Raw genomic sequence first — 12,412 nt, 5'->3', positions numbered from 1 at the left:
TGTTCATAACTCCGAGGTTCTACTCTACCTCCACTTTGTGACCTGACATTTAACTTGCATCATTACTGATCTTACTAATGCATTTGGCTCAATGGGCCTGATTCTGCAATCGTTTACACAATGTATATGCCAAAGTAATTCCATTGACCTAAGTAGAATTGCTCCTGATTCACTCTGACATAAGTGAGAGCAGGATCAGGCAGATATGCTTTGCTGATGGCAGGTTTCAAGCCTTCCAGTTTAGAAAAATAATGAACCTATTCGAAAAAAACTTAACCTTCTCTCCTCCAACACAACACAACACAATATATATAAACCAGTAACATTTTCTTCAGCCTGCATGAAGAAAAAATCTCTATCACAAATTAACTCAGGATAAAGAGACTGAAACACACCATCTGACTCCTGGAAATCCAGAGTAGAAAAGGAAGATGCTTAGTCCTGTGCTGTGCATTTAGTGCCATGCTTGAAGCACTGTGATGTGGCACTTAAAGCTCTAGGGGACCTGGAAAAAATGTTACAAATGCAACCAAAACTCTCATGAATATGAGCCTCTTAACAGCAGATGAGCTGGTCTGCAATGGCCTCAGGAAATCCCCCTGGCTATACAGGTCCTTTTTATCTGCTACATTGCTTTGATTCAAAGGGAAACCTCACATCACCTCCTTGACCAGAACTGAGCATACATGAAGTCTGTGATGTAGTGCTTTATTATTTCCTTATTTTCAATTAATTATTTCCCACATCCGTCCCCAAAAAAGCATGGCCTACTTCTACTTGCAGTTCTCTTGCTTCAAGCATACAGAGCCCAATCCTGCAAATACTTGTTATCAGGCATAGTGCTTCCTTTGGAGCCAGATCCTCAACTGATCGAAATTGGCATAAAGCTATGCTGATTTTCACCAGCTGGCCATGTGACCCATCGATTGTAATGGGATTTGACTGCTCGTGGTAGTAATACTACAAGTGATTCTATTTTTTTACAGGCTCAGGACCGTGTGGGTGTGTCTCTGTGTGTATGTGTATTATTTACAACAAAGAGCAAATCTGCTTGACATTTGATTTTGTTTTTCACATTTCATCACAAACTTGAAAATGAGCTGCATTTGCCAAAATATTGAGCCACATTTCACACATTTTTTCACTCAAAATGGGCCCATTGGAAAAACTGACATGTTAAACACAGAAAGAAAATGAATATATTGACATATGGCTCTTCTCCTGAGCAAAGAGGTCAGATAACACATCTTAAAAGACTAGACTCCCTATTCTATACCTCAGCACTGATGGTACTTTCACCAATCCCACTAATGCTAGATTCATTAATGGTTTAGGAAGTGGTGGTTTTTGCCCACAGATTATCCTTTAATTTGAGGGGAGGGAGTGTTAAAAAGTTATAAGGAGGAAACATAGAGAAATCTAGAAAGTAATATAAATATTTCTTGTGAATCTACCTTTAACAAGCTTTTAAAGCACTGGGTTTAATTTGTTTATTGGAAACTTTAAAAGTTTATCTCAAAATGAAAATAAACCCATTCAACCTAAAGATGTCTCTGAAATTCATAATTTGGATTTTCACGTTTCCTTTACAAATATGGTTGTTTCATAAAATTCCACCGAAATTTTAAAAAGGAAGAGGCATGAAATAATCTGAAGCAGCAAACATTTTTTGGTGAAATTTCACAGAAAAATTGTTTTAATTTTGTACAGATCTAATGTACAATATGTGTGTATCCAATTATTTACAGAGTAAATTAGATCTCTATGTATGTGTGTGTATTTACATATCTATATAGAAATATGCATTCTCATATATATCATTTTTAAAATAGCTTTCTTTCTGAAGTTTAACTTTTTATAATAATCTTTTAGGTGCCATCATTTGTGGGGAGAAAATTCTTTATAATCAAATGTGCTATGCAAGAATTAATGTACCTGCTCTGGAAATTCCCCTAAACATGTTGGGGTAGATTCTCATTTACACTAAGGCCTCTTTACGTTGCTCTTTATTTCCTCTTTAAAGCCACTTTACATTACCAGAGTGATTTAAAGGGGCCTAAATGTAAATGAGAATCTGGCCCTTATATAATAGAACTGTAAAAAGTTCTACCTTAGCTGCTATAATTATGGCCCCATCCTGCAATTGACTGCGCACAGTTGGACCCGGCACTGAGCCTAACGCTTAATTACATGAAGGCCCCTTTATGCCTCTCCAGTGGAGAACATGTCTAAGGGCTCTGTACCCTGCTCCCAGCCCCCAGTGTAGGGGATGGGTTGTGGACGTGTTAAGGCATGATTAGAAGACCAGCATGTAAGGTTTGTGAATGTGTTAGCAGGGGAATGAGTTGCAGGAGACATCTAGAACACACTTCACTTGGGCATTTAGAAGAATCTGGGACAGGCCTTTCCTTTAAAGTTTCTTGGAGCAGCACTCTAATCACCTACACAGGGAAGTGTGAGAGCAAATTAAGCCTCCTCCGTCTCTGAATACCTGCTACTTACTTGTTCATAGAGTCTCTTAAGAAAAATAGAGTTAATATAATATGCTGTGCTGTTTAACCATTTTAATTTTTGATTATAAATACAGTCTGTTGTACTGGTAATTGTAAATGTATTTTCAAACAACAAAAAGTAAAAAATGGATTATGGGGAGGAGATGGGTAAGGAAGGAAGCTAATGATTTCACTGTGTAAACATCTTCCCATGCCTTATTTGAGGCACAGAGTGCAGTGTTAGGTGTCTTTTTTTAATTCTTCCCTGAACGGTGACTGTACAAATGGAAACTTATCTAATCTTGCCTGTGTGTTGGAGTCAGATCTGCTTATTTTAGTGATGTCAATAAGTTTTTACTGCTTTTTGACCCTATACAGCTAAGAAAAGAGAGGGGGCAGGAATCTATTTAGTCTTGTGTCTCATCAACTAGATTGTTTATAAAATCTCTATAGGCTGAACTTTTGAAAATCAATTGAAGGCAATAGGACTGCAGAGATGTTGCTGAGGACATAATTTGCCCTTCAGGATTTTATTATTGCTGATCATGTACAAGAAGGGGAAAAAGACTTGATTCCTAGATCCCAGAGTGAGTTTGCAGTGCTGGCAGTTGGAAAAAGCTTAATTTACCAGTAAAGATAAGCGCATTTGATTTGGAGTCACTAAGAGACAATGAACGTGGAGCACTGGATTATGCTATTTTAATTGAGTCACTTTTCAGCATAGAAGCACTCCATAAGATTGGAGAAGATACAGCAAACGGCTACCATGGCTATTTTAAGGAATGAAGGCAAATTCCTATGAGGAAATGCTTTGGGAGTTGAACATGACCAGTACCAGATGCTTCAAGAACAGGTGCTAGAAAGCAGATCCAATTATGGTACACAAGGGGGTAAGCTTGGGAAGTAAATGCATAGGGTAAAGATGTAGGAATGAACCTGTTCATTGTGCACAAGGGTAAATTCCTTGTAATCAGAAACTAAAGTTAAGACAGGAGAGATGTAGGTTGGATAGCAAGTGTGGCATTTTTCACCTTATTGGCATGTGGATATGTGTGTCAAACATAACAGTATGAGCTAGTAGTGATCCTGAATGGATAGTGAAGGTATCTACATGGAGTCTCATAACTTTTTTGGTAATGCCTGCCCGTAGGCAGGGGACTGAGTATATAGTAAGCAGACTTTCATGTCTTCCTGTCAGAAAGGTTCCTGTTGTTTAGACGTTTATCCCTGTCCGCATCCCCTCCAACAGGCTGTGCAAAGTTAGACCTCTGCTCTGAATAGAAATTACATGGCATAGACTTAGAGCTCTTTACATCTGAAAGACTCAATGATGTCTGAAGGGATAAATTTTAACAAATTGTCCTGCGAGAATATAGTTACACCACTTTTGTCAGGCAGACAGATTTCTTAACTGGCTCATCTTATTTCTTAACTGTCCTTCATTACAAAGCACTTCACTCTTTTTAGAACTAAATTTTCCTCTGTACCACATAGACCTGGTGATTTCTCGTTAATGTGAACTGACATGTGAAATGCTAAATGTCATCAGTGGGCTTATAGCAAAAGTTGTATTTATTAAAGAAATGAACGTTGTCATTTCTAGCTCCCTCCTACCCTTCTGTTTTTATTGCATCCCTCCTTTTGGGTCATCTTTGTAACACATTAGGGAGTTGGCAGGTTTAGAGCTATGCTAATGGTGACTTTTGCTTGTGTAAATCGTACCCTTTGCTAACAGGAAACCCATTGGCAATGTTCATATGTGAATGTCTTTCCTCTGTTATATACTCATGCTGTACCTATAGAATGCATACCATGCATCAGGGCTTCCCACCTTCCTCCAATGTAGTTTACTTGTTTCAATTTGGATGGAAACAGCAAATACCACTCAGGCTGATACACTGGACTGTCATTTCAGTTCTCTGGCCAGAACTCCAAGGCACCCTCAATGATTTATATGAAGGAAGAATGATAGTGATAGAGAGAGACAGAAACAAAGAAAGAGGCCATAAGGGTGTAGCTGAATTAATAACTGTGATAAAATCTCCTGAGATGAAGGTATTGTACAATTCTAGACTTGTTCTTGGCCTCTTGCATTTATGCTTCATTTCTGCCCTCAGTTATATAAGTGAAATTCTAATTGAAATCAGTGGCTGTTTGACCAATGTAACTCAGGGTAGAATCAGACCCACTGACAACAGAGGCCTTAGGGCTGCTTTCTACACTAGGAACTATAGGAGATTCAGGAACCAGTTCATCAGGAGCTCATTGTCTGCTAATGAAATACATTTCCTATAGGAGAAATTCACCGAGGGTGAAATCCTGGACCCCCCGAAATCAATGGCAAAATTCCCATAGACTTCAAAAGGCTTGGGATTTAAACCAGAGTATCTAATACCAAGAAAGTGAACTGAGAAGTCAATTAATCAGGTTCCTCTGATAAATCTTTTGGAAAAAAACGTTCGGCCATTTCTGAGAATGACTTTAGAGAAAAATATGATGTTCTACCAATGTTAATATTCTTATAAACATTTCTTTTAGAAGCTTTGGTGCCTCCATGCTTTGGCGCAGTGACTGGCATTTGGCTGGGAGAGAGAGGGTGTCTTGTAGTCAGGTGTGTTCCTTTTGTTTTCCCCATGAAAATCCTGAATATGACCAAATTATAAACCTTTGAAATTAGCTGTGTGTGCGTGTTCAGTAGAGGTTTGTTAGAGGCTGACAGCTGAATTATCCGAACATTCCGTTTGAATGGAGATTGCTCCATTCCCCTCAGAGCTGCATACTAAGCACACTGAGCATGGTCAACCCCCACTGAGAGTGACGGACATGAGCAAGCCAAGGGCACTGGACACCAGAAGTGAGTGCAAGGAAACTGCCTTTCATGTGCTCTCAGTACTCAGTCTGCTGGTGCTCGCTGCCCAGGGAGCATGGACGAGAAGTAAAAAGCAGACTGATTTGAGTAGGAGTGGCGATGATGGGGATAGGTTGGACCAGGGGTGGGGATAGTAGAAGTAGGGTGACCAGATTATAGGGACAGTCCCAATTTTGGGGTCTTTTTCTTATATAGGCTCCTATTACGCCCCCCCACCCCATCCCAATTTTTCACACTTGCTGTCTGGTCATCCTAAGAAGAAGGGGGAACAGAAAGAGGCTGGTAGGGGACAGGCTGGTGCAGGGGGACAGGAGCAGGAGGAGAAGGGGTCAGACTGAGGGAGGCAAAAGGACAGGGGAATGGGATGGACTTGGTTGGGGGACAGGAGCTGAAGGGGATAGGAGCAGGAAATATGGGGATCAGAAGGGCCCAGACTGTGGGGTACATGGTTGGGCACAAGAGCAGCAGGGGACAAGCTGGGGATGGAGGCAAGAGGTTCTGTAAGCATTAGAGCTCCCTCCCTTCAGAACCTGGAATTGAACCCAGGATTCCTGAGTCACAGCATTCTTCTTCTGTCAGCAGATAGCTGTGAAACCCACTAGCAAAATATCTTTCTCATCCCTCTGTGGTGGCTGGTGCACTTTGAAGATAACAGTGTACAACTGCTACCAGTTACTGTGTCAGTTCAAGTGCTAGAGTTCTGTGCTGTAACTCTAAACCTTCCAGTCATGTAAGGGTCAGTATGGTCCCACATGATGAAATTTGATTGTTCAGTGTGGTTTTTTTTTTAACAAAACTGGGAAATTATATTTAAAAAATTCATTAAACTAAGATTAATGTTGCAAAATCAAGAACTCAAAAGTTATGAAATGCCAGTAATAATGTTGCCTGTGCAACCCTTTTGGCCCCCTTGTGCCATTATAATATTGCCTAGTGCCATAAAGATATTATGTGATTGTCTTTGATTACATGAGTACATACTATTTCTTCCACTGGACCCCTGACTCAAGTGATCAGGACCTCGCTGTATCTCATCAGAAATGTAGCACTTCTACCTGTACCGAGCCAGTTAGTACCTCATTGGGTTATTAGTTCAGTACTGAGCCAGAGAAAAGAACAGTTGTTTGTTTCATGGCGATTTCTAGAAGCTCCTTTTTTAAAATGGAGGATCTTTTCCTTCTTTGTGGGCTCTTGACTGCACTGTATTTCACTGAGATTTTCTTTTGCACTCCTCAGAAATGACTTCATTTCTGTAGCACAGCTAATGGACATTGCTCACTTCTCTATGGGCAACTGTTCTTTGTGTGAGGGAGGGGTACTTGTACGTTTATCTATCTGTTTTATTCTATTCTGTTTGCTTCTTTAGCGGATCTGTCTCCTTTTGAACGAGATTAGTTCTTTAGATAATCTGTCCTTAGTCAGTGGACAGCAGTTGATGGGCAGAGCTGGATTTAGGGGTAGGTGGGGTAGAGTCACCTAGGGCACTGAATTATAAGTGACAAATGGCCAACCCATCCTCTTCCTGGAGCACAGGGCATTGGGAATAGGTTATAATGCTGTTGCCAGTTATCAACTGTCCACCTACCATATGGCGCATACATACAGCTAGCACTAACCCTGCTGATAGGTTTATCACATGTAGAAAAGATAACTCTGAATTAATTTATAGAGCATGCTTCTTTTTTAAGCATTAACACCCAAAATATACAGTATGAGAGGAGATGCCCAGAGCTAGTCTTCCAGAAAGACAATCATCTCCTCAGAGTCTTAAGTGTAAAGGATTATCCCTTTTTCTCTCTACCCTGTTCCCACACTTCAGAAATGAACCTGTGTGGCATAGCTGTATCTGTACAAATGGTGATTTACAGCAGATATTCATAAAGTGGAATTCATGGATTTAGTTCCCCATCCCTACCCCATTTGGAATATCTAGAACATACCATACCTCCTGCACATAATACATTTTCCATGTGTGTGGGGGGGTGGGGAAGGGGGGAGGGAATTCCCATCATTTGGATAAATGGATGTCCTGTGCATAGTGTACTGAGGGTTAAACATCTTCTAGTAGTAGCAGTGATGTTACCTGATTCCCTTTTTTCAGGCAGAGAGGGTAGCTATTCCATACCTGTTAAAAGTAGAGTTTTCAGAAGTATCATAAATACCTCCCCTGCCTGCCATGCCATACTTTCTCTGCACTGTTTATCACTACAATTAAACCATTTTAGCTGCATCTCAGATTGCAGTGCAGGGCAGAATGAATAGATTGGTTTGCACCTATTTGTAGTTAGAAATTTTGCCTTTAAGGAGACCCTGTGCTATGCTTAGGACTTATCTATCCATAATACCTGGGATTGCCTTTCTGTCTACAGCATCCATCCATCTACAATTGGTATCTGTGTCTGTCTGTGACATCTGTCTACCCTACCTAGCCGTTGATTCCGAAGATATACCCTCACAGAGCATACAGTCTCTGCACCTTAAAAGTCCACCTGATCCATCAGGAAAATTCCTCTGAATAACATTAAGTTCTTGTTTTGAAAACAAAACCAATACCTCTAATAACAAAATTAAACCCCTTTTCCATGCTGCAGGACAGGTAGAATTTGAAGGCTCCAGAATTGTGTGTGTGTGTTTGACCACCAATAGAACTTTGATAGCATGTTAATAAAAAAGAGAGAGGGAATCTCCCAGCTTTTTACAGAGGGCCTCTGTATAATGCCATTTGTATTTTTACTTTTTGTTCAGTGGTAAGTTTTAATAGTTACCCTTTGAGGATTTTCCAGTCTAGCTTATCAGAATACACCAACAGTCTTTTTTGTAATATTCGCATTTCCCCTTTGGTTCAGCCGAGCCCACTGACAGATCATTCAAATTCAATTGTTTTATGTCTAAGCCGAACAGCTAATTAAAGTAGGGATGATTAACCTGACTGGCAGCGTCGCGCTCTCTCTCTCTCTCTCCCCCTCTCCCTCTCTCTCACTCTCTCCCTTGCTTTCTCTCTCTCTCCCTCCCTCCTGTTCCAATCAGTCTTTTTCTCACTCTCTCTCTCTCTCTCTCTCTCTGTCTTTTGCTCTGTTTTTTTTTTCTCTCTCTCTCTCTCTCCTAAACGTGGTCTGCTTGCTGATGGCAGAATGGCACTCGGAGATTTGTGCATTGTGTCTGGTTTCCTACGGGCAGGCTGACCCAGTGCCTCTAGGGACTTATCAATAGACCACTCAGAAGAGACAGAGACAGGAGAAAGGAGGAGGGGTGGGGGGGGGGGAGAGAGAGAGAGAGAATCAATATCAAGAATAGAAGGAGCTCCGAAGCCATTTTTTTTTTTTTAAAGAAGTATCAGGACTTGGGAAGAGGGTGACAAAGAAGGTTTTTCAAAGAGGCAGTGGAGGAGGTTCTAATAAATTTGGAAGGAAACAGTTCCCTGTCTTGAGAAAAAAGGAGAACTCCTGGCTGATTAGCATTCACACCAGGTATGAGATGTTCCCTACCCCTTATCACTGTGTCGCAAGCAAGATGGAAAGCTTTTTTTTTTTTTTTTTTTTTTTTTTGGAGATGGAGCGAGCATTTATTTTGGTATGTTTGTTGTTGGATGGAGGGGGAGAGAATCTGTGGGCATTCGTGTGATGGGAGCAGGAAGAATGGAAGCAGGGCAAAAGAGGGGGTGGGGAGAAGAGTATGGAGTATGTTACTGTGTCTCCTCTCTTTGTGCACTCCTGGGGGGGTTACCCAAGTTCATTTCCAGCAGGTGGATTTAGACGGGGAGTTACTTAACGCTTGACCGCCAGTTTTGAAAAAAAAAAAAAAAAAAAAAAAGCTTCCTATATCTATTAAAGGAAGCTCCAGTTTTTTTCCCTCTCTCTCTCTTCTCTCCCCCCCCCCCCCCCCTCCTAACCAGACAGCGGGAGGGTTTCTGGCTCTCAGCCAGCCCAAAAGCCTCTAAGTGTTTTGCACTTGTTTCAGGGAGTCGCTGCCCGGGGATTTTTTCAGCATTTTCACTAGAGAACAAAGAGTTCTTTACAAAGGGTAGGGGGAGAGCGAGCTTAACGCCTGAGATATGTTTTTCTATTTTTATTAGGGTGTTTTTTTTCTCCTTAATGGAAAGTGACAGAAGCAGACCACAGAATGTGTGACAGCAACAAAATATATTGAAAGGAGATTCAGTTCCCTTACCCCCCGATTTTATATTTTGGAATAAATCAAAGGAGAGATTGAGGGGGGAACGGGATCAAGTGAGTTTGATACGTTGCTCTTTTCTCCTTTTTTTATCTCTCTCTAAATCCAGCTGCTGCTTTGCTGACTTTACCTGGCTTTTATTTCCCCCCCATAAAAGTTATGGTGTAAGCAGTTTGCTTACTTTAAAAAAAAACAAACAAACAACCAGATTCTCATTGGGGAAAAGGGAGGATGCAATGGAAAATAAATAAATGAGTGGAGGCAGAAATCTTTCACTTTCTGCCACTTAAGAAAAAAGTTAGTCATGGCTTGTGGAAGCTGGGTTCCTAAAATACAGATGGGGCACTACGGCATGCATCAATGGCCACAGCTTTTTCCTGGCCATCTTTCTAAAAGTCACCTCTCATTGGAAGCCTCCGCTGTTTAGTGGGACTCAGGGGTTTTTTTGTTTTGTTTTGTTTTGTTCCTCCTGCTAGATGGGAACATCTCCAGAGTGACTACGTTTCATTTACAAACTGTGCTTAGTTCTCTAATGGAGCCACAGATAAGGATTGCCCAATCGATCTATGTGCGTTGTAGGTTTGTGTTTATGTATGTGCATTTTGTGTCATGTGCATATTCTTATGTGCACTTGTACATGTAATAGACATAGGCTATCACACATATAATATACAAACTAATAGTACAGTTGTGGTAAAGGAGATGCTTGTATATGAAATGTATGCATGCATAGTATACAAAATACACTAAATCCCATGCCTCATGTACATTTGTTCAGATGTTTGAGTACACAGACCGCTGCAAATTCGCAAGCTCAAGGAAATGCTTTTTAAGCTAAACTCTTTCTTCCTTCTTTTATTGGTTTATATTTTCCTTGCTTTGTCAAATTTCAGACCCAAAAACTACATTATTTATCAATCATACAGGAAGCAAGGAAGAAAACAATATATACACACCCAAAAAATCATAAATACACAATGTATAGAACTAGATCAAAGGCAGTTCTAACAATTCTTTCTGGATACAAAATATCATTAATATTAATTTTTTCTTTTATTCATGCTGCATGCCTCTCTTCCAGGAAGTGATCTTTTGTAGCTACATATGTACTGCATACATTTATACTACATTCTTTTTTGGCAATCCCGTGCATTTAATAGGTGCATATTCAGAATTAATGTGTTTACAGAAGATGAAAGGGACAAATTCTTCTCTAAGTTACAATGCTTTAAGTTCAGAATAACTTCTTGCAGTCAGTGGAGTTACTCTGGATTTACACTGGTGTAACAGTGGGCAGAGCCTGGTCTGAAGTGCCTCATGGACTCCATAGTTGCGTGTGAAATGCCAGAGTAATGAGAAGTTGGTGGACACTGCAAGAAGTTCAGTGGCCTGTTGACAGACAATTAGAAATGTCAAAAATTCCTTTCTGTTCTGTGGTGTTGGTTTTTTTTAAGCCCTCATTTCTGTCAGTATTCTGGAGACTTTTCCCAGCTTCTGACTTTTCACTGTTTTAATAAAAAGAAAAGGAGTACTTGTGGCACCTTAGAGACTAACAAATTTATTAGAGCATAAGCTTTCGTGAGCTACAGCTCACTTCTTCTGTAGCTCACGAAAGCTTATGCTGTAATAAATTTGTTAGTCTCTGAGGTGCCACAAGTACTCCTTTTCTTTTTGCGAATACAGACTAACACGGCTGTTACTCTGAAACCTGTCATTGTTTTAATGTTTTCTGTGATTTCGTCTCTCCCTCCCTCCTCCCCCACAAAAAAAAATTACCTAGAAAAGTAAATACAAACATGCTGAGAAGGAACTCGGCCTTTGAAGTTTTCCATAGAAGAAGAGATCTCATTACTCCTCCTTCCCGAATATTTTTTCTTTTCTTTTTCTATAACATGCTACATGAGCATTTTGTGACTGCAACCCTGGAGGTGGTGATAGAAGGAGCAGGGTACGCAGTACTGTAATCTACATAAGTCCCCCTCAGTTGCAACTAGAAGGCATCTTCCACCGGCTATCTCCATTTCCAGAAGTACAGTGAATGACGATAGCTGTCTTTCTGGGATTCTTCATGGACCTGACCTAAGAGTAACACATTCACAGTAGAAGAGAAAAGAGGAGGGGGGGGATAGAAAACAAGGAAAGAAAAGCTCTTTGAGCAGGAACACACTGGCTCTTTCTTCCTGCAGGCAATCTGCTCCAGCTCCTGGCGACGTGTCCTGCACTATCAGATATCATATGACTCCTTATTTGGACTCCCTTTTGCAGAATGGGTCTGTTAGGATTCTGTTTGTTTTCTTTTTCTTTCATTTCCTTCTCCCTTATTCCCCAGTTTTTGTGTGACTGTGTGTATGTTTTCCGTTCATTTTCTCAGCTTTTTGTTCTGATGCTTTATTTAAAGACAAAGCTTTAATTATTTCCAAAGGCTGATTATACTCCTCTGCCAAAATTAAACTTCACTGTAGATTTTTTTTAAAAATACCTCTTTTGGTTTTATTTCGATCATTTACCCCTTTTCTCTCCCTTACTATTCCTCATACATGTGTGCACACTTTTTTTATATATATACCTCTTTCTTTTCTACTTTAGTGGGATAAGTTAGGAAGCACCTGTCTTGGTGTAAGGGAGAGAAACACTGGGCCATTGGTTGCTGATTCAGATCTATGCTGCTAGTTTCACTTCAGTAAACTATTTATTTATTTATTTATTTATTTATTTAACATCTTTTATTTATTGCATTTGAAAGCTTCATGGATCATAAACTGTAGGCTAAGCTTTTGTGCGTCCATATGAGCAACAGTGGAAGTTCAGAAAGAGGCTGTTAGGAAACAAAACTAGCTTGCATAGGAAATACAGAATAAAGTACAGGATACAAATCAGACCT

The 12,412-nt window shown here is 40.2% G+C and overlaps 1 protein-coding gene across 4 annotated transcripts in view; it reads left to right on the top strand.

Annotated features, from left to right (window-relative positions):
• ZBTB20 (zinc finger and BTB domain containing 20) overlaps positions 1 to 12,412 on the top strand; it is a 626,421-nt gene that overhangs the window by 494,114 nt on the left and 119,895 nt on the right. Inside the window, exon 1 of one of the 4 annotated variants that reach the window (XM_075118862.1) lies at positions 8,685 to 8,828. The exons of the other annotated variants lie outside the window; for them this stretch is intronic. The gene's annotated coding sequence lies outside the window, so the exon portion shown is untranslated. Of the gene's footprint in view, positions 1 to 8,684; positions 8,829 to 12,412 lie in introns of those variants that run through there. 4 annotated transcript variants of the gene reach the window in all.

The sequence above is a fragment of the Caretta caretta genome, chromosome 1, assembly GCF_965140235.1.
Source record: "Caretta caretta isolate rCarCar2 chromosome 1, rCarCar1.hap1, whole genome shotgun sequence".
NCBI classification, from domain to species: domain Eukaryota; kingdom Metazoa; phylum Chordata; order Testudines; family Cheloniidae; genus Caretta; species Caretta caretta.
Note: the sequence above shows the minus strand (reverse complement) of the source record. Positions and strands in the feature narration are given on the sequence as shown.